The sequence below is a fragment of the Bos mutus genome, chromosome 11 (assembly GCF_027580195.1).
Source record: "Bos mutus isolate GX-2022 chromosome 11, NWIPB_WYAK_1.1, whole genome shotgun sequence".
Taxonomy (NCBI): Eukaryota; Metazoa; Chordata; class Mammalia; order Artiodactyla; family Bovidae; genus Bos; species Bos mutus.
In genome coordinates this window covers 2,783,617-2,809,107 of record NC_091627.1, presented here as the reverse complement: position 1 = coordinate 2,809,107, position 25,491 = coordinate 2,783,617, and the positions used below count along the sequence as shown (strand labels likewise).

The 25,491-nt window shown below is 53.7% G+C and overlaps 1 long non-coding RNA gene across 1 annotated transcript; it reads right to left on the bottom strand.

The window, feature by feature from the left end:
- Positions 1-1,540: 1,540 nt before the first annotated feature.
- Positions 1,541-7,166, bottom strand: LOC138989788 (uncharacterized). The gene is made up of 5 exons (XR_011465935.1): positions 6,950-7,166; positions 6,305-6,492; positions 5,496-5,798; positions 2,644-2,809; positions 1,541-2,140 (listed from the first exon to the last, which is right to left on the bottom strand). It is a non-coding gene; the product is annotated as an uncharacterized lncRNA (long non-coding RNA).
- Between the last annotated feature and the right edge of the window lie 18,325 nt (positions 7,167-25,491).

Below are 25,491 nucleotides of genomic sequence, written 5' to 3'. Positions count from 1 at the left end.
CTGACAGCAATTCCAGAGGCGGACCCAGTGCCAGAGCTATGGCCGACTCTACCACCAGGCTGAGGGCCAGTTATGGAGTGAGCCAGGACTGGCTATGCAGCCGGAGGCACAGAGACCAGCCCCAGCCCCGGACGAGAGCCAGAGTGAGCCCCAGGCCAGCCCCACTCCAGCACCAGGGACAGCTCTCGCACCCAGGCCACACCCGCAGCGGCTCAGCGCCATGACGTCAGCTGGAGCCACACCAGCGCCCGCCCAGGAGTCAACGCCGGCCTCAGTGGCCGCGCCAGAGGCAGAGCCGCTGAACCGGCAGTAGCTGCGGCACCAGCTGCAGGGCCAGGTCTCCACCATCTCGGAGGCAGACCCGGCTAGCACACCTCCCCTGGGGCCGGAGCTGAGTCTGACACCGGCTCTCGCATCAGCTCCTGTTCTAGAAGCAGAGCCCCTTTGAACCTGAGCCAGCTCTGTCCCAGCTTCAGATCAGCTCTAGCACTGGGTGGGGCCAGGTTTGGGGCCAAGGGGGGAGACAGTCCCTTCTGGGCAGGTCAGTCACAGGTCCCTTCATCACCTCCTCTCTCAACTCCTCCTCCTCCCTGAGGTCTCAGCCCTCAGGGTCTCTCTCTTTCCCTCGGCCCCACTTTCCCAAGCAAGGCTCAAATGGGCAGAGACCGCCAGTGTGGGAAACTGCAGCCAGTGTTGTAAAAACTGCATGTTTTGACCCAGAAAATCCACCTCATGGGTTCTTCCTAAAGTAGTAATTTATGGGCACAGATGTTCCGTTCAGCTTGATTCTGAGAATGAAAAATGGCAAATGGCCCACGTCCCATAGCAGGGGCTCTTCGGAAATTCTGACTTGGGGCCCCAGAAAATGTGGAGGAGGAAGAGGACTGGTCAGAGTCCAGCTGGGGGAACCACGGTTCAGAAGGGTACACGCCCCTGGGATCCTCCCCGACACCCCAAGTGCACAGGCACACATGCACACGCATCACGCGAGGGTCCCTGTGGGTGGGCGCCTAGGAGTCGCTCTGCAGGTAAAGGGATGCACGCGTGGAGCCCTGGGGTCCCATGCACGGTTCTCCCAGAGAGGCGTGTCCTCCACACCTCCCTGCAGGGGTCTGCTGGCCTCTCTTCCTCACGTTGTCCCCAGCGCTGGTCGTCACCAGCCTGGAAACCCGCCGGTGCAGGGGCGACACAGCCGTCTCCAGTATTTACGTTCCCATGTCGCCGGAGGCCGAGCGTCTCAGATGTACACCAACCACGTGCGTCGCCTCGTTAGCCGTGCACAGGTCTGTCCTCTGTCCCTTTTTAGAACACTGACTTTCAAGATCTGGGGACCACAGGGGTGTCAAGCCGCTCTCTGGCCCTGGGACGTGAGGGACGTTGTCCCGGCCCGTGGTCTGTCCTCCCAGCTCTCTGTATGTTTGTCTGTTTGGCCGCAGGAGGAGCCAGGCGCTTCCCTCTGTCTTCTGGCTCTGGGGCCACACTTAGAGCAGGGGTCTCCACCCTGAGACTGTACAGATATTTACAAAAAAGACTTCAATTTTTACACCTTATTTTTAATTCACCTAGAATTCCCCTTTCATTTAACAAGAATGCTACTTCAAGTTAAAAAAAAATTAGCCACTCCCCACTTAAAATACGTGGGCTACATAAAAGAGGTGCCTATAGCTCGATTCCGTTTATAGCAACGTCCAGAGCAAGGAGAGACAGACAGAAAGCAGACTCTGGGCGTCAGCGGCTGGGGGAGGGGGGCTGGGGGGTGGGCGGCTTTTGTTCCTTTAGGTCAGAAATGGATCTGCTGAGGGAGATCCACAGTGGGGTCCATCTCGGAAGGTGAGTGCGGCCAGGGAGCAAGCCCTCGGGTCAGGGTTTCCTCTGGAGTGGAACCGCGGGGAAGGTCACTCAGCATCATTGAGTATACTCCATGCTTAGGAAGTGCATGATGTACAGTGTAAAGAATTAAATGCTGTGACAGTGAGGCCTCAACTGAAAGGCACCATAAGTAATGTCAAATGAAAAGTAGAAATTAGAAATATCGGGAGGGGAAGGCAAGCTCTAGGCGGGAGCAGGGAGAAGGGTCCTGGGTCGGGATCCGGTGCTGCGGGCAGTTCACAGGAAGGCGCGTCCGGCTGCTCTGGGCCCCCTGCAGGAGGCAGGTGCAGGTGGGTGTTCCCAGCCACCTCGGCCCTCGAGACCCTTTCCTGCCCCGGCACGCCCCCAAGCCTGTGCCGCCCACATGGACGCCCCTTGCTCGGGGACGGAGGGGTGCCCTGGTCCTCCACCTCCTCGGGCCGGAGGCCTGAGGACCCAGAGTCCTGCCCGCACGAGGATGATGCTTTCCCCGCCCCTGGACTTTCTGCTCCCAGGTCGTGCACAGACCCCTCCCGGGAAGAAGCGAGCACCCCCAGGACTGGGTACAAACCTCGGCCAAGAGGGTCCCCAGGTCCCCACACTCCCTCCTGCTACCTTCACCTGGGGGGTTAACATAGCCGGCCCTCTGACCCCTCAGCCTGCTCCCGCTCGGGGCAGGCCCACCCGACACAAGCCCTCCCTCTCACACACACAGGGAGGGGACACAGGGCTCCCGCGTGGGATCCCAGAGGCCGCTGGGTTGGGACTGGGCTGCCCTGGGCCTCCCTGTGTTACCTTTGGTTCTTCTGGGCAAATGACCAACAATGTCTGTGGCTGCAGCCTTGGGACCTCAGGACGCACAGGAGGACACGCTGCTCATCAAGGGCTCCGGCCAAGCCAGCTGGGCAGGGGCTTCTCTAGGATGAGGCGCCTGCTTACCGGTTCCGAGTTCTGTTGGGCTCTATGGTCAGGGAGGAGACGTCACTTCCTGGGGTCTCTATACTTGGAGTCCTGCTCAAACATTAGCCTCCCAAGGGCCCTCAGGGCTGCTGAGGGGTCACCCCCCCCACTTCATGCCATGTCCCTGCATGGTGACACCAACGGGGAGGCCTGGGTGCAGCCAGAGCCCGGCTCTGGGGACACAGCTGGGTTCAGACTCAGCTCCTCCTTGTCACCAGTGACGGGACCCTGGACAAGCTATGTGCCTCTCAGGGCCTCCCCAGTCTCCCTGTCTGCACAGTGGGGTCACTTGATCATCTACGGCCTGGAGGCTCAGTCGTGTCTGACCCTTTGCAGCCCCATGGACTGTAGCCTATCAGGCTCCTCGGTCTGTGGGATTATCCAGGCAAGAATACCGGAGTGGGCTGCCATTTCTTTCTCCAGGGGATCTTCCCGACCCAGGGACTGAACCCGTGTCTTCTGTGTCTGTTGCGATGCAGGAAGAGTCTTTACTGCTTGAGCTGTCGGGGGAGGCTGGTCGCGATGTATTGTCCTTTCAATGTTGTTTGCCAGGATTTTACTGAGGATTTTTGCACCTCTATCCATAATAAGACTTCCCTGTAGCTCAAACGGTAGAGTCTGCCTGCCATGCAGGAGACCAGGGTTCGATTCCTGCGTTGGGAAGTTCCTCTGGAGAAGGGGACGGCAATCCACTCCAGTATTCTTGCCTGGAGAATTCCATGGACAGAGAAGCCTGGTGGGCTACAGTCCATGGGGTCGTGAAGAGCTGGACACGACTGGGTGACTCACACACATCCATAAGGGATTTTGGCCCGTAGATGTCTTTTCTTGTGGCTTCTCTGGAATCGGGTTAATGCTGGCATCACAGCATGCACATCACAGTGACTTTAAAAGTATCCCTCCTTTGTCTTCGGAAGAGTTTAGGAAGAACTGGCATTCTAAGTATCTGAGATGAAACACCGGGCTCTGGGCTTGGCTTTGTTGACAGTTCCACTGCTGCTTCAGTCTCCTTACTTATTATAGGCTAACCAGGCTTTCTACTTCTTCTTGTATCAGTTTTGGCCGTTTGTGTGTTTCCTGAATTTTTCCATTTCATTTGGGTTAAATAACTTGTTCCGTAAAATTGTCCCATACTTGCCAGTTTTGTAAATCTTTAAAAGAAACAACTGCTTTACTGATTTTCTCGAGTGCTCCTCTGTTCCATTTATCTTTGCTCTAGATTTCATTATTTCCTTTGTTCTACTAACCTTGGTTTTACTTTGCTCTTCTTTGTCTAATCAAGGGCTCTTGATGAAAGTGAAAGAGAAAGTGAAAAAGTTGGCTTAAAACTCAACATTCAGAAAACTAAGATCATGGCATCTGGTGCCATCGCTTCATGGCAAATAGATGGGGAAATAGTGTCAGACTTTATGTTTTGGGGCTCCAAAATCACTGCAGATGGTGACTGCAGCCATGAAATTAAAAGACGCTTGCTCCTTGGAAGAAAAGTTATGACCAACCTAGACAGCATATTAAAAAACAGAGACTTTACTCTACCAACAAAGGTCCGTCTGGTCAAAGCTATGGTGTTTCCAGTAGTCATGTATGGATGTGAGAGTTAGACTATAAAGAAAGCTAAGTGCCGAAGAACTGATGCTTTTGAACTGTGGTGTTGGAGAAGACTCTTGAGAGTCCCTTGGACTGCAAGGAGATCCAACCAGTCCATCCTAAAGGACATCAGTCCTGAATATTCATTGGAAGGACTGATGCTGAAGCTGAAACTCCAGTACTTTGGCCACCTGATGCAAAGAGCTGACTCATGTGAAAAGAACCTGATGCTGGGAAAGATTGAAGGCGGGGAGAAAAGGGGATGACAGAAGATGAGATGGTTGGATGGCATCACCAACTCAATGGACATGAGTCTGAGTAAACTCCGAGAGTTGGTGATGGACAGGGAGGCATGGAGTGCTGCAGCCCAGGGGATCACAAAAAGTTGGACACGACTAAGTTATTGAACTGAACTAATCAAGGGCATCGTCTCACCAGCCCCAGACAGCAGCCAGTCAACTCCCCAGGTCTGCATTGTTGGGTAGACAACAGTCACACACTGGAGTGGACCAGGCTACCAGTTGCTTTTCATGGCCCCCCACTCTCTGACTACAGTTTCACCCTGAACCTTGTCAGCCCCCAGGCTTTGGTGGCTGCCATGGATGACGGGCTGACCTGGCCTCTCACAGACCACAGCCTCAGGTGTTGTCTGTGATCTGGAAACAAGAGGACTTGCTGAAGTTTGCAAAGGGCACTGCCCACCGTCACAGGGCCCTACCCACCACCACCAGACTCTGCCTCTGGGTGCTTCCCTCACACCTTCCAGGCTTGGGTCCCTGGTGCCTATGCCCTTGGGCACCAAAGAGCATCCATCCGTCAGATCTGACAATGGCAAAGCTGGTCCTTCCATTCAGCCACCAGTTCGCCAACATGGAGCTCAGGACCAGTAGAAGCTCCCACTCCAGGATCTGGGATCAGCTAAGGAGATGACGGCCTGGACTCAGCGGCTGGGAAGACGCCCACGTGCTCGGTGTGCACTCCAGGCCCAAGCGGAGAGGATCGTGAGCTTTTCCAACGTGAGCTTGGCCCCCTTGTGGCCAGGGGGAGGAGATGACTGCCCCACCCCTTCTCTGGGACAGCCCCTCCCAGTTCCAGCGTACCTCACTCCCTCCATACCCAGAAGGGACCAAGACGCCCCAGCTCCTAGAAGCCCCTGGAGTTGGACGCTGGCACGGGGTGCCCTGCGGGGTCTGGGCTCTGCCGATCCTCCACTCCTTGGGGGCCAGGAGTATACGTTCCGTCCTCAGCATCCCCATAGCCCTCTGCCTCCAGCAGCCCTCGTCTTCAGCTCCACACGTCCTTGGCAGCCTCGGGCACATGAGGGCTGGGTCTCAGGGTCTGCAATGTCAGCTTCTCGCTGCTCTCCAACCAGCAGGTGAGGGACCCCCTGCATCCATGTCAGCCTGGGCATCAGAAGAGCGACAAGGGCCAGAGTGCCCTGCTGATCCCCCAGGCCCCTCACTCGGACCTCTCTGGTCCAGACGGCACCCAAAGGGCTTTGACGAGAAGCCCCCTCTGGGCTCTCAGGACAGCAGGCCCCTCCCTGAGAGGAGCAGGATGACTGCACAGCCTCCACTGAGCACAGGAGGAGACAGAGGCCACCTCCGCCATCTCTGGGGGGTTCTCTGGAATCCATGCTATACGGGCTGGAACACAGGTCCAAAAAACACCTCTGAATCTAGGAGCTGAGAAGTGGGGGTTCTGACCAGACAGCCTGTACCTTGTCCCCCTTGCCCTGCAGTGACATCTGACCCCTGTCCCCACACTCAGAGTCCTGTGTGGTCTGGTCCAGACACCCTCCCCGGTGAGCACCTCTCATCCCCACCCCAGGCTCCCTACCGCCTTCCTCCCCCAGGGACCCTCCCAAGCTCCTCCCCACCCCGACACCCCCCATCCACAATGGACTCACCTCCAAGGCCGGGCTCAGAGCCTCAGGTTCCTGTGCAAGGACAGCCTTTGGGGCCAGGTTGGTCTGGACTCAAACCCACGGCAGGGCCACGTCACAGCCCGTGACAGGCCAGCTCGTGTGGTGACTCTCTGAGCCTCAGTTTCCTCCACTGAAATCGGGATCGGTGCCTCTGACCTTGGGAGAGGGTGCTGGGGATCAAAGCAGGGAGAGGAAGACACCCAAAGTGCTTGGACTCAGGAGGTCCCCTGTCTGGGGGAGCCCAACCCAGGACAAGGTCTCAGTGTGGGCTCAGTGGACGTGAAGAGCCATGATCTGACCGCCCTAGTCACGGCTGGACTTGGTCACTTAGACTTGAATGACCTTGAGTGCTGGGACCGCTGCTCATCTACAAAGTGGGGTGAAATCACTGAGAGACCAGAGGCCTCACTATTAACCGCTACTGCCCCCCAACTCTCACCCCTAGGGGTGCTGGGCGCCCTTCTCCATGGGCTCCCTCTGACCCTCGGCCACCGGCCAGGCCTGCCCTAGGGGACAGGCTGGACCTCTGTCTCGGGGCGCTGTCAGAAAGACAAGCAACGTGGGCAGAGGACGCGCGGACGTGGTGGTCTCCCCTTCTCCCTGCCGAGTCGGCGTCCAGCGACTCACCCAGCCGGGCCCTGGGGTCCAGACGGAGGGCTGGGGGTTTGCACGGTGACTGTCCTGTCTCCTGGTCTCCAGGACCACCCCGCCCAGCGCTCGGCGGCCAGCCTGGCTGCGGTGGGGGTGGAGTCAGAGCTCAAGGGGACACAGGCCCCAGAGCAGAGGACTGGGGGGCCCCGGCAGGACGTTCACGACCTGAGGAGCCGTTGGCGGTGCGCGCGGCGGGAGGCGGGGGACGCGCATGCGCGGTGCGGCTGCAGGGGGAGGGGTGACCGAGGCCCCGCCCCCTGGCGGGTCACCCCCACGCCCCATCCCGAAGCAGGAGTGGGGAGGGCTGAGAGCCTGCAGCGCACCCCCAGCCCCCAGGAGGGAGAGTCAGCGCAGTGAGCGCCCTGAGCCTCCTGAGCACTTCTTGTCCAAGCCCTCACGGGACAGTTAAGAAACAGGCCAGGAGAGGGGCAGGGACTCGGCCCAGCACAGCGCGTGAGCCCGTCACAGAAGGGAAGGCAGGGTTCCAGGCTCCGAGGCCGGGCTTCAGCCCTGCCATGGGGTTTGCTCTGGGAACCAGGCGGCCTGAGGTCCTGGGGACCCTGCCCACCCACCCTGCCCACCCCTCCCACGTGGGACCCTTTCCTTTGGGCATCGACACATGGGCTCAAGTGCGCGCGTGTGCGCGCGCGCACACACACACACACACACACACACACACACTGAATGCCCTGCTGGGAGTGGACCCTGGAAGGAGATGAGGAGGAAGAAAGAAGTGGGAAGTGGCCTGACGGGACCCACCGGTGGGGAGGGCACAGGAGGCGGTTCCCTGCTGCCTGGACGCCTTCATTTTATCTCCCAGTTATTGAGCGCCTGTTCCATGAAGGCTTCCGCCTGCGTGTGTGCTCAGTCCTATTTGACCTTTTGCGATCCCATGGACTATAGTCTGCCAGGCTCCTAGGTCCATGGAATTCTGCAGGCCAGAATACTTAAGCAGGTTGACAATTCCTACTCCAGCGGATCTTCTTACCCAAGAATCGAACCCGCAGTCTCCTGCATCTCCTGCATTGGCAGGCAGACTCTTTACCACTGCGCCACCTGGGAAGCCCCCTACCCCATGCAGGCACCTCCTAAATGCTGGTGGCAGAGCCATGAACACAGGCTGACAGATAAGATCTTCATGCCCAGGCACACATGCCTCCCAGGCAGGTTTCGTTCTCAGGAGATGGGTCTGACAAGAGGCCTAAGTAAGGCTCCTGGAGTTCCATAATCCAGGCTGGAGGAGAAATGAGCTCCCTGGGGACCTTTTAGCATCCTATCACCAGGACGGGGCTGGGAGGGCACAGGGCCCCCCTGGGAATGTGAAGCGTGTGCTCACTCCCTTGGGGAGAGTTGTAACATCCTCTGTCTCTGACCCTGGAACCCTGTGTCGTCTTCCAGCTTCTGGGAAATGGTGACAGGCTCAGTTGTTAGTGTGCAAGTGGGCCCAATCTCAGACCCTTCTTAGTTCTCAATGGGCCAAAACTGAAGTTGCTCTCCTTGGTCCAGCCGACAGCATTGGGGCAAAGAACTGAGGGCTTGAGGAGGGCAGAAAGGGCTTAAAGCAACTCTTAAGAACCACGATTTGGACAGGAATGGGTTTGGGGCTCCAGCAAGTGCTGGATCATGGTAGACTGGATTAGAGGGCAGCCTCTGGACCAGTTCTTTGGGTCTAAATCATGTCTCTACCACTTAATTTGTGTAGGTCACTTCCTCTCTCTGGGCCTTGGTTACCTTTTAAAGGTAAGAATCAGGTGAAGATTAATGAGCTAATACAGGGAAAGCTCTTAAGAAAATGTCCGGCACACCGAGAGTTCTATAGAAGGTTTTGTGCAGTTGGCTCAGATCAGGGCCCCTTGGGCAGGACAGGGGGCAGGGGCTTGGCTGGTGGGAAGGGCATGGAGGCACAGCAGGTCCAGAGGACGACGGGGCTAGCTATGGGCTGCCATCCCCTGATACCTGTCCAGCTGTCTGTCTGGTTCCCCAGGAGGCCAGCAGGGGTAGCAGTGCCCCCCAGTAGAATCGGGGGACTGTTACCAGGTGGGCAGAACCTCTGGGAGAGAGAGGAAAGCACCCTGAAATTGACTGCTCAGCCAGGTCATCAGGTGCGGGAGAGATGGGAGGGGCTTGGGGAGGAGGAGAGGGTGAGGGGCTGATGGATGAGCAGATAGTGAGAAAGAGGCGCAGCTAACTCCGGAGACACTCGGGGCTTCTGGCAGCCACCTGTGCTCCCTGTTACCAGATACACAGGGGAAGGGAAACTTGGATTTGAAAGAACCTGCTGGGGTGACTAGGCCAGTGGAGTAAGGAATCCAAATTTATTGAAAAGCAGACAGTGATTTTACTAACAAAGTGGGTTTCATCAGGAAAGGCAAGAGGATTGCTATCAGGACACGCATACCACAGCAAAGACTGTAGGCAAGTCCGCGAAACAGGAGAACAGAGTTACTCTGCAGAGAATAGTAGGCAGTTGGGAAACAGCTTTGGAGGAAAATCCATTGGAGGCAAGTGCGAGTTCAGGGCTGGTGAGGGCTTCCCATTGGCTGAGCTGCTTGCTTTTCCATTGGCTAAGAAAAAGTTACCCAAAAAGGCAAAATGGTTGTCCAAGGAGGCCTTGAAAATAGCTAAGAAGCAAAAGGCAAAGGAGAAAGGGACAGATACCCAACTGAATGCAGAGTTCAAGAGAATAGGAAGGAGAGATAAGCCTTCTTAAGTGAACAATGCACAGAAATAGAGGAAAACTATAGAATGAGAAAGACTGGAGATCTCTTCAAGAAAATTAAAGATACCGAGGGAATAGTTCAGGCAAAGATGGGCACGATGAAGGACAGAAACTATGGACTTAACAGAAGCAGAAGAGATTAAAAAGAGGTGGCAAGAATACACAGAACTATACAAAAAAAGTCTTAATGACCTGGATAACCACGATGGTGTGGTCACCTTCCTAGAACCAGACATCCTGGGGTGTGAAGTCCAGTGGGCCTTAGGAAGCATTGCTACAAACAAAGCTAGTGGAGGAGATGGAATTCCAGCTGAGCTATTTCAAATCCTAAAAGATGATGCTGTGAAGGTGCTGCACTCAACATGCCAGCAAATTTGGAAAACTCAGCAGTGGCCGCAGGACTGGAAGAGGTTCGTTTTCATTCCGATCCCAAAGAAGGGCAATTGGAGCTCTTTCCTGGGGGGTGAGGCTGGTGTGTGTTCTGGAGAGGGTCAGGCTGCTTCCTTGGAGATGATCTGAATGACCAGGGGAATCTGGTATTTACACTGTAGACCGTGGTATTCCCTGGGCTGAGACAGGAGAGTCAGGCTTTATAAAATAAACAGTAAAGGGAGTTCCATGGCAAGCCAGTGCTTAGGACTCTTGTGTTTTCACTGCAGGGGGCATGGGTTTGATCCCTGGTCAGGGAACCAAGTCCCACAAGCGGCATGGTGAGGCCAAAAAGTAAAATAAAAATAAAATATATAACATATATAAACTAAGTGAATAATAAAACAAAACGACAGTGAAGACCTTTGTCTCTGCCCCCAGGCTGCCCTTCTTGTCCCAGGGTCTGCTCACACACTCGGACGCTCCCATGTTCCTGGCTCTGAGGCATTTGTCTGCTGTCTGTCTCATTTTCTTGGGACTGGCAAATGCTATTCCATCAGTGATCCCGTTATTCCCACAGAACTCCCACTCCAGAATGGATCTGCTGGCCTTTCCTCCTCACCACTGCCTCACGAGCTCTGGGGGCAGAGAAGGGCTGGGGTCCTACTGAACAAACCCAACTGCTCCAAAAAGCCACACCATGGCGAATGCCCCAGGCTTCAGCCCCCAGGCCAGAAGAGCAGCATGCAGGGCAACGAGGCAAAGAGAGCCCCACAACCACATGAGAACACTGGTGTGCACACAGGGAGCACGACAACGTCCTCTGTGGCAGCAATTCAGATTGTCACCAGGGCAGAGATGGGAGCAAAAAATGAAAAGACCAAGTTTCCACAATGAGATAGGTGCTACAGTATTTTATACAGTCTGTGTTAACTGGGGAAGAAGAAACAATACATGAGGGCAAAGCACATAAATTTGAAAAGAGGAAATAATCAGCTGGAACTAATAATTGTCACGTGTCAAAGCGGCTCACGTCCTCTTATGTAAAAAGTCCCGAGGGACCTCCCTGGTGGCCCAGGGGTTAGGACTCAGGCTTTCACTGCTAAGGGCCTGGGTTCAATCCCTTGTCAGGGAACTAAGATCCTGCAAGAGGCGCAGCGCAGTGCAGCCCCCAAAAAAAGAGTCCCTAGAAACGAAGAAAATCAGCCGTGCAGATAAAGGAACACAAAGGTCATTATCAGACATATCACACACACAATTAACAGTTCAGTGTTATGACTCCAGAACCCCAAAGGGTTTGGAAATATACTCCGGGGCTGTGTGGAAATAGGAAATTTTATTCATCATTGATGGGAATACATGTTTCTTTCCAATGGAGACAGTTTGGTCATGTCTGTCAAAATTACAGACGCATTCACCCTCTGACTCAGTAGTCCCAGGTCAGGGGTCCATCCCCTAGAAACACCTCTACACTTGCCATGGGTATGTTTTGTTTCCTGCACCTTCATCAGAGCAAAAGACTGGACACACCCCAGCTCCCTCCAGTAGGGGAGAGGATACGTGATGACCGTCCACACGAGGAAACAAAGTGTTATTGGGGTAGAAAATAAGGAGGAAGAAGGGAGGAAGGGAAGACCTCTGAGTGCTGACCTGGAAAGATCGCCCCTGGTGCTGACCGCTGGCAGGGCTGAGCCTCACTGGACAGTCCCCCGGACTCCGGGCTGCCTTTTCCAAGCACCTGAAGAGTAGCTTTGTCTGTGAGCCCAGGACTTCTGGCCCAGCTCAGCCCCTGAGCAGGAGGGGGACCCTAGCCAATGCCCTGGGAGCGCCGTCTGGTTCCCCTGCTGGACTCGAGCCCAGCCCTCTGAGTTACCGCTGGGAGGACATAGAATGGCTAGTTACCTTCTGTCTGAAAAGATGAAGGCCACCTTCGTGATGGAACCTAGGAACAGACATCCTCACAGGCCCATTTTATGGAGGGCAAGGCTGAGTGAGGACAGTGGAGGGAGCAGGTATGTGGGGGTGATGGGCAGCATGGGCACTCAGACCAAGGGCCTCATATCCCCTGCACCACAGCCCCCACCTGCTAGGTCCTGAGCGGCTGGACAGAGACGCCTGGGGGACCTGCGGCTCCCACCTGAGCTGGGACCCCTGCCCAGGCCCTGAACTCATCTGACCCCGGCCCCCGTCGGCTCCAGGCCTGCTCAGCTCGGTGTTCCCAGGCCTCTAGAACACTGCCTGGTACGAGGTAAGCAAGTAAATTCTATTGAACCAGTGCGATGCTCCCAACAGGCCTAAGAGGTAGGTGCTATGTTACAGATGAGCAAGCGGAGAGATTCCGCGGTTCCATCACTCGGGCCTTGCGCACTGTGAGTGGTCCCTGCTGTGTGCAGGCACCTGGGGCACTGTGGTGAGCCCACCCCAGCCCCGCCGTCAGAGAGCTCACCCACGGAGGGGTGCAGCGTCTCAGCCATGGCCACAGTGGTGGGGGCTGCAGAGCCAGGGCCTCTCCAGCACAACATCTTCCACCAGCTGTGGAGCTAGAGTGGACTGCAGAGCCCGCTCCAGGGCTGGAGCCCCCTGAAGTGCGAGAACGTGCCCTACCCGTAGACGAGTGCCCGCTCGGGCCCCAGCTCCAGACTAGAGCTAGCTCCAGCTCAAAGGGACCGCCTCCAGAGCTGAAGCCATTGCAGTCGCCGGTTCTTGCACTGAATCTGGTATCAGCGCCAGAACTGGAATTGATCTCAGAACTAGAGCCAATTCTAGAACCAGACCCAGCACGGTTGCCTGATACAGCCATGTTCCAGCCTCGTAAGAGGCACCAGCTCCCAGGCCCGTTCCACAGGCAGAACCAGCCATCTGTCCAGCCTCATCCACAGCTCCACCCTCAGCGCCTATCGCTAAGCTCTGGCCACTCCCGACTACAACCCCAGAGACCTCCTCCACCTCGCCTCTGAAAGTCACTCAGTTGTGTCCAATTCTTTGCAACCCCATGGACTATACAGTTCATGGAATTCTCCAGGCCAGAATACTAGAGTGGGTAGCCTTTCCCTTCTCCAGGGGATCTTCCCAACCCCAGGAATCGATCCCAGATCTCCTGCATTGCAGGGGGATTCTTCACCAGCTGAGCCACCAGGAAGCTCGCCTGTGAGGGCAACACATTTCTGTTACATGTGATAGGTTTGTTTATATTTAATATGCTAAATTTTAGATTCAATATAATTTCATCTTTCGTCAGTTTTAAGTGGGCACTCTGTTAACTACATCCTCTGGACCATGTAACATCACCACTCCCTAGGTCAAGAGCATCTTCATCATGACAACAGGAGCCCTGCACCCACCAAGCAGTTACACCTCAATCCCCGCCCAACAACTGTGAACCTGCTTGCAGCCTCCGTGCCCGCCCCTCGCCCGGCCTGCGGCCCCCTCCAGAGCTCGGCTGACCCTCCCGTGCCCGCCCCACCAGAGATGAAGACCTCTGACACCACCAATGTGTTCAGTGCCACTGGTTCCACCGCCCACCATGACTTTGTCCTGAAGATGCTGACCTTCACCAGAGGGGTGAGGCCAAGGATGGAGCCAGCTCAACCCTCCCCCACATGAAGCCAGAGGGGCTCAAGGTTGCCAACAGCACCTTCTCATCGCCCCCCGCGCTGGCCAGTCACAGGGTGCCCTGCCGGGGTCTATACCCAGCTGGGAAGCCAAGCACTTACAGACTCAAGAGACCAAGACCAGCTGGGCACTTTGTTTCCAAAAAGACAGTCCAGACCACCCGAGCACACTTCACCTTGAACTTCTGCTGCCAAGATGACACTTGCTGCTCAACAGGCCGACCTGACCTCCGGTGGCCCACTCACAGCCTTCTCACCTGGACCAGCTCCAGGGTCAGAGCACGCTCTGGCTTCCCCTCCAGACCTAAGCCACGCCCATCTCCACTGGCTCGGGCATCACTTTGGGCACAGCTGCCAGAGGCAGAGCCAGCCCAGCCTTGGAGCCCGTCCACCGGGCTAGCTCCAGCTGACTTTCCGAGGGGCGCTGCCCACCAGCACAGTGCCCTGTCCCCCACCCAGACCCATCCTCTGTGCACCTGCCCCGCACCTTCCCGGATGCAGGTCACACGGTCCCTGGGTGTGCCCATGGACACCCCAGAGCACCACTCACCCAGTGGGTGGGACCCCTGCGGAGCTGGCCCCTCCATCAGTCACCAGGTCCCCCCCACAGACTCCAGGGCCAGGGACAGCTCCCACTCCGCAGCGTGAGCAGCTCAGGCAGGGCACCGACCTCAGCCATGGGGACGCTGCCCTGCGCTGCATGAGCACGTGCCCAGCTCCTCCACTCTGCAGCGTGTCACGACTACGTGGGCTGTGACCCCGAGTCCCCTGATGCCCAGGAAAACAAGGTGATTACGCCACCCCCCTCCCCGAACAGCTTTTCCCAGCTCTTCCTTCCGGTGACCAGTCTCCCCCTCCACACCACAGAAGTGGCCAAGAGGCCCCCAGTGCTGGATGCTGGCATGGGGCACCCCGCACAGTCCAGGGCCTCTGCTGCTCTCGCCATCCGTGGGTTCTGGGAGTCGACACCGTCTTCATCCTCCGGGACCTCGGGCCCCCACGGGGCCTCCAGCCGCACCTGGCTGCCCACATGTCTGTGGAGCCCCAGGCACACGAACGCTGGGTCTCGGGGATTGCAGCCCAGCCCTTCACTGTCGCTCTCCATCCGGCAGGTGGACGACGCTGCATCATCCATGTCAGCCTGGGCATGAGAACACAACATGGACAAGAGCTTCACGCTGACCGGGAGGGCAACGCCTCGGTCCCCTCACTCACACGTCCCTGGGCACAGACCTCTGCTGAATGGCCGCCTCGACAAGAGGCCATCTGTGGACCCTCCGGGCAGCGGGCCCCACCCTGAGATGAGGCAGACGACCACCACAGCCCCCACTGTGCACAGGGGAAACTGAGGCGGCCTCCTCCTCCTGGTAGGTCACTGGAGACCCATGCTTGGGGGCAGTAGTTAATGTGCCCTCCATGCTCCCTCCAAATCTAGCATGCTGCGGATCTGATAGGACAGCCCCCTCATGCCCTGTCCCCACACACAACCTGTGGTGACCTCTGACCCCCGGCCCCACACTCAGAGCCCTGTGTGGTCTGGTCCACCCTCCCTCCCCCGTGAGCACCCCCCGCCCCCACCCCAGCCTCCCTACCGCCTTCCTCCCCCCAGGACCCTTCCAAGCCCTCCCCCTCAGAGCCCCCTGCCTGCAGCACCCCCTCCCCACAGCCCCCCCCAAATGACAGACTCTCCACCAACCTGGTTCAGAGCTATCTCCAAGGCTCCTGTGCTGGAACCGATTTGGGGGTCAGAATGACCTGGGTTCAAACCTATAGCAAGGCCACATCCCGGCCCTGTGACAGGCCAGCTCCTGCGGCGACTCTCAGAGCCTCAGTCTCCTCCACTGAAGATGGAGTCAGCGACTCTGACCTTGGAAGGCTTTGAGGGGATAAAGGTTGAGAGATGAAGGCACCCAAAGTGCTTGGTCTCAGGAGGTGGCCTGGCTGGGAGAGTCCAACACAGGACAAGGCCTGCAATGGTCAGCACGGGCTCGGTGGAGGTGAAGAGCAATGGTTCCAAGTCCCCCCATCACAGCCGGCCTTGGTCACTTAGAGCTGAATGACCTTGAGCAATGGGGCCGCTCTGGTCACTTAGAGCTGAATGACCTTGAGCAATGGGGCCGCTCTTCATCTACAAAGTGGGGTGAAATCACTGAGCACCCAGAAGGCCCCCTCATAGCAGGAACTGCCTCTCAACCCTCACCCATAAGGGTGGTGGGCCCCCTCCTCCATGGGTCCTTCCAGGAAGACCGGGGGCCAGGACAGGGTGTAGATGAGGAGGGTGGGGCAGCCTGTCCTTTCTCTCCGGAGTAGACGTCCACTGTGGCTCCAGGTCCCCGGGCTGGCCACGCGCTGAGCTGGGCCCCAGGATGGAGTCTGGCTGCCAGGACAGAGGGGTGGGGGTGGTTGTTCGGCGACTTTCTTCTCCCAGGATGGCAACCCACCGCGCCGGCACCCTGCGGCCGGCTGGCCCTGTGGGCCGGGGTGATCCCAGGGCTCGGGAGACGCGGGGATCGCAGAGCCGTTGGCTGGACCAACTGCGCGGAGAGCCGTTGGCGTTGTGCGGGCGCAGCCAGGCGGCGTCACGTGCACGCGCTGCCGGGTGTGAGCGCCCGGCCGTGGACACGAGGCCCGGCAGCCCCGCAGGCCGGCGGCGCGCACGCATCAGAGCGGGTCCCGCTACAGTCACGCAGGATGGAGACCCGGGACCGCGACCAGGCTGGGCTGGACTCACGCATCCTCATACCCAGGACTTCATTGGCCTGTGGGTCACTGTGGCGGCGAGAGGCAGGACTGGCCCCGGCCCAGGAGGGATTAATGCCTTCATTTCACTGATGAGGAAACTGAGGCTTAGAGAGACTTGCCCCCTCTGTGCCCAACAGAATGACCAAGGCGGGATTTGAACCCAGTGCCTGTTAGACCCCGCGGGGCCCACCTGACATTGATGCTGCATCCAGATGCTACAGGAGGGACCTCTGGGCTCTGACGTTCCCTGAGTCATTGGTCCTGGTGCCCAGAGAGGGAACCTCGTCCTCTGGTGGGGATAGGCTGGTCTGGGTACTGGGAGAGCCCACAGTGCCCAGGGCTGGTGGCCATTCCCCAACCGTCACTGCCAGCCCCAGACAGAGGCGTGGCTCTGACCCCAGATTTCACAGGAAGCTCAAGGCCAGGAGGGTGTGGCCCCCAGGGAAGCCAGGACCCCTGAGCGCCAGGAGGCCCCCAGTGTGGGACAGCAGTCAGGAATGATCCAAGTCGGGGAGGTGGGGTTCCTAACTCCAGCTCAGCCTCTTCGTAGCTGGTGCCCCAGGCAAGGCTCTAAGCCTCAGTTGCCCTGTCTGTGAAATGGGGAAATCACTGGCCCAGCCTGATGGCTGTTGGGAGACTCACCCAAGAAATGACTCGTTGGGTCTCTTGCTGGGTGCCTGGAATGTAAGAGCCACCTGCAGGGGGCGCCAGTGGTCAAGAACCGCCTGCCAACGCAGGCAACGCTAAGAGAGGCGGGCTCCGTCCCTGGGTGGGGAAGACGCCCTGGAGGAGGAAATGGCAACCCACTGCAGTATTCTTGCCTGGAGAATCTCATGGGCGGAGGAACCTGGCAGGCTACAGTCCACGGGGTCGCACAGAGTCAGGTGTGAGCTCACGGTGGTCCCGCAGGGTCCAGGGTCCAGGACGTCCCTCCTCAGGGGCCCCTCCTGCAGCCCTGCCCCCAGGAACAGGCAGCATCATATGAAGGTCCAGGAGGTCAGCACAGCGCAGATGAAGGAGGCTCAGTGCTGGAGGGACAGCTGGAAGGCCTCCATGCCACCATCCAGGGCCGGTGCTGTGACCGCGCCCTCTTGCCGGTCCTCACCCCCAGTAGAGGCTCATTTCGAGTAGACTCCTGCCTCTGTGGTTCCATTCTCTCACTCTTTCCTCACTGAGCACATGTTACCTCGTCCCTGCCATGTTCCAGGCTTCGTCAGTGAAGACCACCCTCCAGAATGGGGGTGGGCTGCACCCGGTCGGTTGAAGGCCCTTGAGGAAGCAGACAGAGGGCCCCCTAGGAGGCGGGAGCTGTGCTCCCACAATGCCTTCAGACTCAAGCTGCAGTGCCAGCGCTTGTTGGCCTCCAGCCTGCTGGCCCACCTGCAGATTTGGGACTGCCAGCCTCCAAAATCACATCGCTCAATTCCTAATAATGAATCTCTGTCCATAAATATGCATATCCTACTGGGTCTGTTTGTCTAGAGAACCCAGGTTAATACACACTTTGTGCTTGGATGACTCTAGAGGAAGAGAATCTTAAGGGCGAGTTTACGGATTGGCTCTGGGATTTCAGGTAAGGTTCCTGGATCTGATTCAATGGAAATGCTCTGATGATTCCATTTCCAATAGTGAAGAAGTTCTGACAGTGATGGGCAAGCAGGATGTACAAAACAGCCCCAGTCATATCTGTGTAAGAGGCAGGCTCTGGATGATCACGCATTTGATCCTCTGGGACATTTCTGTCAAACTAACAAGCATAGTGAGGTTGGCCGGTGGCTCCTAATGGTGCTGGACAGTGTGGGGAACACACGATGCGATCAGGGATCACCGGTCCTGGCTCATGCTGCGTACGTGACTGTGAGTGTCTATATTTGCACAGTCCTGCTGACTCCATGACTCCGGACTTTATCCTTCAGAACTGTGAGGACAAATTTCTGTTGTTCTGGTGGTGGCTTAGTCACTAAGTGGAGTCCGACTCTTGTGATGGAGTCCTCTTCCTCTGTCCATGGAATTTCCCAGGCAAGAATACTGGAGTGGGTTGCCATTTCCTTCTTCATTGCTTTAAGGCACCCAATTGGTAGCACTTTGTTATGAAGTCCAGGGAAACAAATGGAATCCAAATATGTGGGATGCGCTAACTGGCAAGCAGGGATTGTTCCGGTATTTTAATTGCAATATAATTTACATACACTAAACACACCAAATATGTTTGGCAATTGCAATATACCCTTTAATCGCCTGTAACAGGATGAGAATATTTCCATCACTCTCCCATATCTCTCTCCAGCCCATTTTCCAGGCAATCACTGCCACCTCTCTCCATGGCAGCCACTGTCTGATATCAGTCACCAGTGTGGTGTGCCATGTCCAAGGGCAGGGAAAGCCACTCTGGGTTTCATTACCCACGAAAAGTGAACGACACATCGGTACAGCGAAGTCAGACCTGTGCTGCTCATTTCATTCTTACTGTAAAACTATGTATCTGGAAGGGATTCCCAACCGCCTCAGTGATGAGGAATCACCTGCCAAGCAGGAGACATGGGTTCAATCCCTGGGTCGGAAAGATCCCCTGGAGAAGGAAATGGCAACCCACTCCAGTATTCTTGCCTGGAGAATCCCATGGACAGAGGAGCCTGGTGGGCTGCAGTCCATGGGGTCACAAAGAGTTGGACAGGAGTAAACAGCAACAATATACCTAGAAACAAAGACCTAAGGAGTGATGACAAGAAGCAAGACTCACTACTTCAACTCACACATGGTTAGTGAGTCTTTTAAATAACTTTAAATTACAAAGGAAAAACATCAGACTATTTCAAAGTGTGTGGTGTTTTGAACATTCTTTGGCATTGCCCTTCTTTGGGGTTGGAATGAAAACTGACATTTTCAAGGCATGTGGCCACAGCTGAGTTTTCCAAATTTGCTGGCATATTGATGCAGCACTTTAACAGCATCATCTTTTAGGAGTTTAAATAGCTCAGCTAGAATTCCATCACCTCATCTATCTGTGTTTGCAGCAATGCTTCCCAAGGCCCACTTGACTTCACACTTCAGGATGTTTGGCTCTGTGTGAGGGACCACACCATTATGGCTCTCCCGGTCACTAACACCTATTTTTTATAGTTTTGTGTGTTCTTGCCACCCCTTCTTACCCTCCTCCTCCTCTTAGGTCCTTGCCGTGTCTGTCCTTTATTGTGCTCATTTTTGCATGAAATGTTCTCTTTCGAAATGACTGACAATGAAGACCCTTGCTGTAAAGGTCCCAGAGACAGAATTTATGTTCTCCTCAAATGGAAAGTTGAAACCATATGCTTTTCTTAGAAACAAGTATCATTCAAAATAAATGACCCTGGTAACCAAGCACCCTAGTCAAGAAGGGTGCTAAAAAAAATAAAAGTAAAGTTAAAGGAAAAAATAAGCATAAAATCAAAACCACAGAAAAGTTTTCCAAGAAAATATAAATGATCAAAATTGACTCAAGGTGGAAAACTTGAATAAATTACAACAGAAGGAATTGTAACCTTGAAGAAAATAGAAAAGCTCATCAAATATTTACCACCATACATCATACAAGCAAATACAAAGTCCAAGATTATTCAAATATCTCTGAGTCTAAAAAAATAATGAAGAGTTCTCAATTCAGTCTACTAGACTGCTTGGGGCTTCCCTGGTGGCTCAGACAATGAAGAATCTGCCTGCAATGCAGGAGACCTGGCTTTGATTCCTGGGTCAGGAATATCCCCTGGAGAAGGGAATGACAACCCACTTCAGTCTTCTTGCCTGGAGAATTCCATGGACAGAGGAGCCTGGCAGTCTACAGTCCATGGGGTCACAGAGAGTCGGACACGACTGAACGACTAACACTTTCACTTTCAGACTATATAGATCACAGTAACAATTTTACTGGGAAGATTCCACAAGGGAACCACAAATCAATCTTGCTGGTGAATATGATATAAATAATAATCAGTATGCTGAAATAATATACCATGGCCAAGTACAATTTACTTCAGGTTTGTAAGGATAAATAAATTCAGAAATACTCTTTGGAATTCACTTATATTAATGATATGAGAAAGAGAGGAATTATCTATCACAGTAGATTACAAAACAACTTGACAAAAGTCAAAATTCATGACTAGGTTGGGCAGGGGAACCTACAGTTAAGGAACTCTAAATTTAATAAAGAGAAGTTATCTTGAAACAGCAACAAACTCTGGTTCCTATGGTGAATCACCGCTAACACCGCAGCTACAGTAAGAAATATGAGAAGGGTGCCCCCCACCTGCACCCCAGCAGGGAAGTCCCAGAATTTCCCCACGGTAAAGTCTTGTGGGCGACAGTTTGGTTGAAAGCAGTCTGAGGAGGATGTTTTGAATCACAGTTTTATTTAAGACCAAGGGAATGTACATTTTTGCACATCAGAGCATGACAGACCCTTGGGACAACGTACTTCAGGGTATGTCGTTTAGTTGCTAAGCTGTGTCTGACTTGTTTGTGACCCCATGGACTGCACCCTGCCAGGCTCCTCTGACCATGGGATTTACCAGGCAAGAATACTAGAGTGGGTTGCCATTTCTTTCTCCTGGAGATCTTCTTGACCCAGGGATCAAGCACGTGTCTCCTACATTGGCAGGTGGATTCTTTACCCTTGTGCCACCGAAGAAGCCCACTTCAAGGTACCAGAATAATGGAAAGAAAGAGGGAAAAGGAAACCACACTAAAAATGAAGGAAATGGTGAAACTCTATTTTTTTTTTAATCTCGAGAGATGATTTGTTCATCAAGCTATTTTTAAAATTAACTAATTTACTTGGCTGCCCTAGGTTTTAGCAGTGGCACAAAGGGTTTTGATCTTCACTGCTGCATGCAGGATCTAATTCCCTGACCAGGGATCGAACCCAGGACCCCTGCATTGGGCTCATGGAGTCTTAGCCACTGGACCACCAGGGAAGCCCCCATTGAGCTATTTTTGATAAAAGACTTTTCTGTGCTATAGTCCATGAATTCTTTCATGCTTGAGAAGGGACACTCGAGGATGAAGGCAGAGGTGGGCGGTGGTTCAACGTCTGCAATCCAAGGAACCCCAAAGATCAGCAGCAAAACACTAGAAGCCAGGGAGCGGAATGGGGCAGAACCTGCTTGATGGCCTCAGAGGGAACCAACCCAACCAACCAACACCTCGACCTCAGATGTCTAGCTTCCCGAGATGATGAAATAATCTCACTGTTGTTTAAGCAACAGCAAAGCAGAGAGGGACACTTGAAGGGATAGGGAGTCTTCTTTCTTTTAATTTACCTATCTATCTATTTATGGCTATGCCAGGTCTCTGTGGTTTCGTGGGCTTTTCTTTGCTTGTGTCAACTGGGGATTGCTCTCTAGTTGCGGTGGGTGGGCCTCCCGTTGCTGTGACCTCTCTTGTGGCGCGCAGGCTCTGTGCGTGCGGGTTTCATGGCTGAGGCACGTGGGCTCAGGAGCTGTGGTTCCCAGGCTCGAGAGCCCAGGTTCAGGAGCTGTGGCACGTGGTCTCAGCTGCTCTGCTGCACGTGGGATCTGCCCGGATCAGGGATAGAACCCGAGTCTCCCACACTGGCAGGCGGATTCTTTACCACTGAGCCCCCGGGAAGCCCTGGGGAGTCTTTCTTCTAACCGTCACTGTTCAGTGTTGCTCTGCACACCCTGCAAGAACCAGGAAGAGGAAAAAGGAGGAGCAGAAGAAAAAGAGAGACTCGTGGGGAGTAAAATAAAGGACAACAGCAAGTACAATGTAACTTAGAGATAAGTAGACTTAGTGGGAATAAACTTAGGCTTATGCACAGACACACACACACACCAGAATCAACAGGTCAGGGACAATGAATAGCTCAGTCTGTTCATTACCAACTGGCCGGCAGGAGATGTCACCACAGTAAACATATAGCTCCTTACGTGATTCTCATTTCAGAGACACACTGTTGTGTGTCCACACCTGGAAGGAAGCCAGCCAGCGTGAAGACTAATGCTGTTGAACAAGCACTTGGACTAAAATACAGCAAATGCAGACGTGAGCAAGCGAAGGACTGCACCACAGTGAGACCAAACCACACCCCCCCAAATGGGGAGAAATTGGGAGAAATACCTTTGGGTCAAAGGAAGAAATAAAACCAGCCTGGTCAGAAATGTGAACACTGGACACAAGAGCTTTGGGAGGTGGCCCAGGACACCAAGCCCTTTCCCGTGAGGTGATGACATAGTCACCCCACAGGAGGGGCTGCTGCCCAAGGAGCTCTTGGTGGAGGCCACACCGTGGGACCACCCAGAGATGGTACAGACCACCTGGGTGGATGTCCTGTGCAGAGACGTGTGTGGAATCCAGGGGAGAGTGGTTTGGGGGCTGCACAAATCCCAGCATTCCTGTCGGAGGACATCTGGGGAACAGCCGACCTGAGGACACATTTCTACCAACTTGTTGCCAAACGGAGGAAACCAAGAACAGGGAGCAAGAAGCAGCTCACTGGCCACGTGCCCTAAATGAGCTGGTCTCGGAGCACCGAGATCCGGATGGGGTGGACTGGTCTTCCTGTTTATGATGACCCTGAGAGCTGGCCAGGTATCAGAAGGGAATGAAAAGAGAAAGTCAACAGGACTACTAGAAGAAATAAATAAAAGTATTATTCTTTTTAATTTTGATGTGATGATCTGCCTAGAAAATTCAAGAGGATCAATCAGAAGAAAGCCTGCTAAGACTCATAAAAGATTCTGAAAATATAACCAGATGCGTGATACAGACACTGTTAATCATAAGTAGCTTTCTCATACACGCACACCAGTAAGAACTAATTGGCAAATGTGATGGCAGGGACCAGCAAATTGTGGCGTGTGGACTAAATCTATCCCACTGCCTGTTTTCAGAAATACAACCACTCATTTGTTCATGTACTTATGGCTGCTTTTGCAGTAAGTGCAGACTTAAATTAGTTATGACAGGGGCTGAATGACCCATAAGCCCTAAAACATTCACTATCTGACCCTTCACAGAAAAAGTTTGCTGACCCTGGTAATAGGAATGAAACCATTCACCACAGCCATAAAAACCATTAAATGCCTAGAAATGAAACTTACGAACCATGGGCAATGTATATAAAGGAAAATTACAAAGTTCTGCTTTTATTAGTGGATGAGTGGTTCATAGACGATGCACCTTCTTGGACATGATAACTGTAAACTTTAGCCAAAATATACATTTTTTACAAAACTACCTGAAGCCTTTAGAAAGTGATGAAAAGTGAACATTTGGAAGGAAAATCTTCACTGGGAAAAAGAGATAACAGTCAGAGAGATTCCTTTACTTACAGCTGTAAGTCTGAAGCCACAAGCCCATCAGCAACATGCAGCCAAAACTCAATAAGGAAAAAAATTCACATCTTACTTGTTTGAAGAACAAGGAGACAAGTCTGGGGTGACCACAGCGGCTGGAAACTACAAGGGAAAATACCAGAAATGAGAGAGCCAGAGAGAAGGAGCCCTGAATTCTGTGTGTAACCTCAGCCCAAGTCTTTGGCTGATCTGTGAACTAGTCATGTAGGGCAGACGTCAAGCCACCAAGCTGACTCTAGAAGAGTAATCGAAGAATTGAGCTGTGGCCCACCCACCACAGAGGAGAGAGAGCCTGGAATTTGGAGCCACCCAAGTTCCTACCTCCCACAACAAAAGAGTTAACCTTTTCCTAAAGACTCTAAAAGAAACTCACTCCACAATAAATGATCACAATGTCTAGGAGACAATGAAGAATGAGTAGACACATGAAGAAACAGGAAATGTATCTTCCTGAGTGGATGGGTGGATGAAGGCACAAACAGACAGATGGATGACACACGTGAGTGGGACAATCTCAGTACACAGCAAAACGTTAATGGTAGTATTTAGACAATAGGTATGTGAATATTGATGCTTTTGAACTGTGGTGTTGGAGCAGACTCTTGAGAGTCCCTTGGACTGCAAGGAGATCCAACTAGTCCATCCTAAAGGAGATCAGTCCTGGGTGTTCATTGGAAGGACTGATGTTGAAGCTGAAACTCCAGTACTTTGGCCACCTCATTCGAAGAGTTGACTCATTGGAAAAGACTCTGATGCTGGGAGGGATTGCAGGCAGGAGGAGAAGGGGACGACAGAGGATGAGATGGCTGGATGGCATCACCGACTCGATGGACATGAGTTTGAGTGAACTCTGGGAGATGGTGATGCACAAGGAGGCCTGGCGTGCTGCGATTCATGGGGTCGCAAAGAGTCGGACACGACTGAGCAACTGAACTGAACTGATGTGAATATTCACTGTACAATTTCTTACAATTTTTTGTATGCTTAAAATTTTTCAAAATAAAATGTTGAGAAAAACAGATTTTAAAAACCTTGTAGTCTTTAAAGATTTTTAAATCTTTAAAAAAAGATTTGGAAGACCTTTATGGGGAAACCTATGAAATTATCGAAAGATATTAAAGAAGACCTAAATAAATGGAGAGATTTGTTCTTACTTTGGGATATCCCAATTATTGAAAAGATGCCAGATATCTTCAACATAATTCTGATTTTTAAAAAAGCCCAGAAGGATCCTTTGTACAATTTGACAAAAGAGTTTAAACTTTAGATGGAAATGCAACAGGCCAAGAGCAGTCGAGCCATTCTTGAGAAACCAGGTGGGGAGACTTGCCGAGTCAGATCCCAACATCTACGTATAAACCTAGAGTGGCTGAGACGATAAGGACAGACAAACAGACCAGTGCACACAGACTAGAGAGCCCCCCAAACACCCGGGCACATGCGGATGCTTGATATCATGTGACCAGTGATACTGCAAATCAGTAGGGAAGAGAGCTTTTCAGTAAGTTTTCAAACACATTGTCAGTTAAGTGGTGTTCAGATAATGATTACCCAGAGGAAGAAAAGTCAAAATGGGCCCTTACATTAAGATTTTCCAGGCAATAGTACCGGAGTGGATTGCCATTTCCTTTTCCAATGGATCTTCCCAACCCAGGGACTGAACCCGGGTCTCCCGCATGGTAGACAGATGCTTTACCGTCTGAGCCACCAGGGAAGTCCCATTAA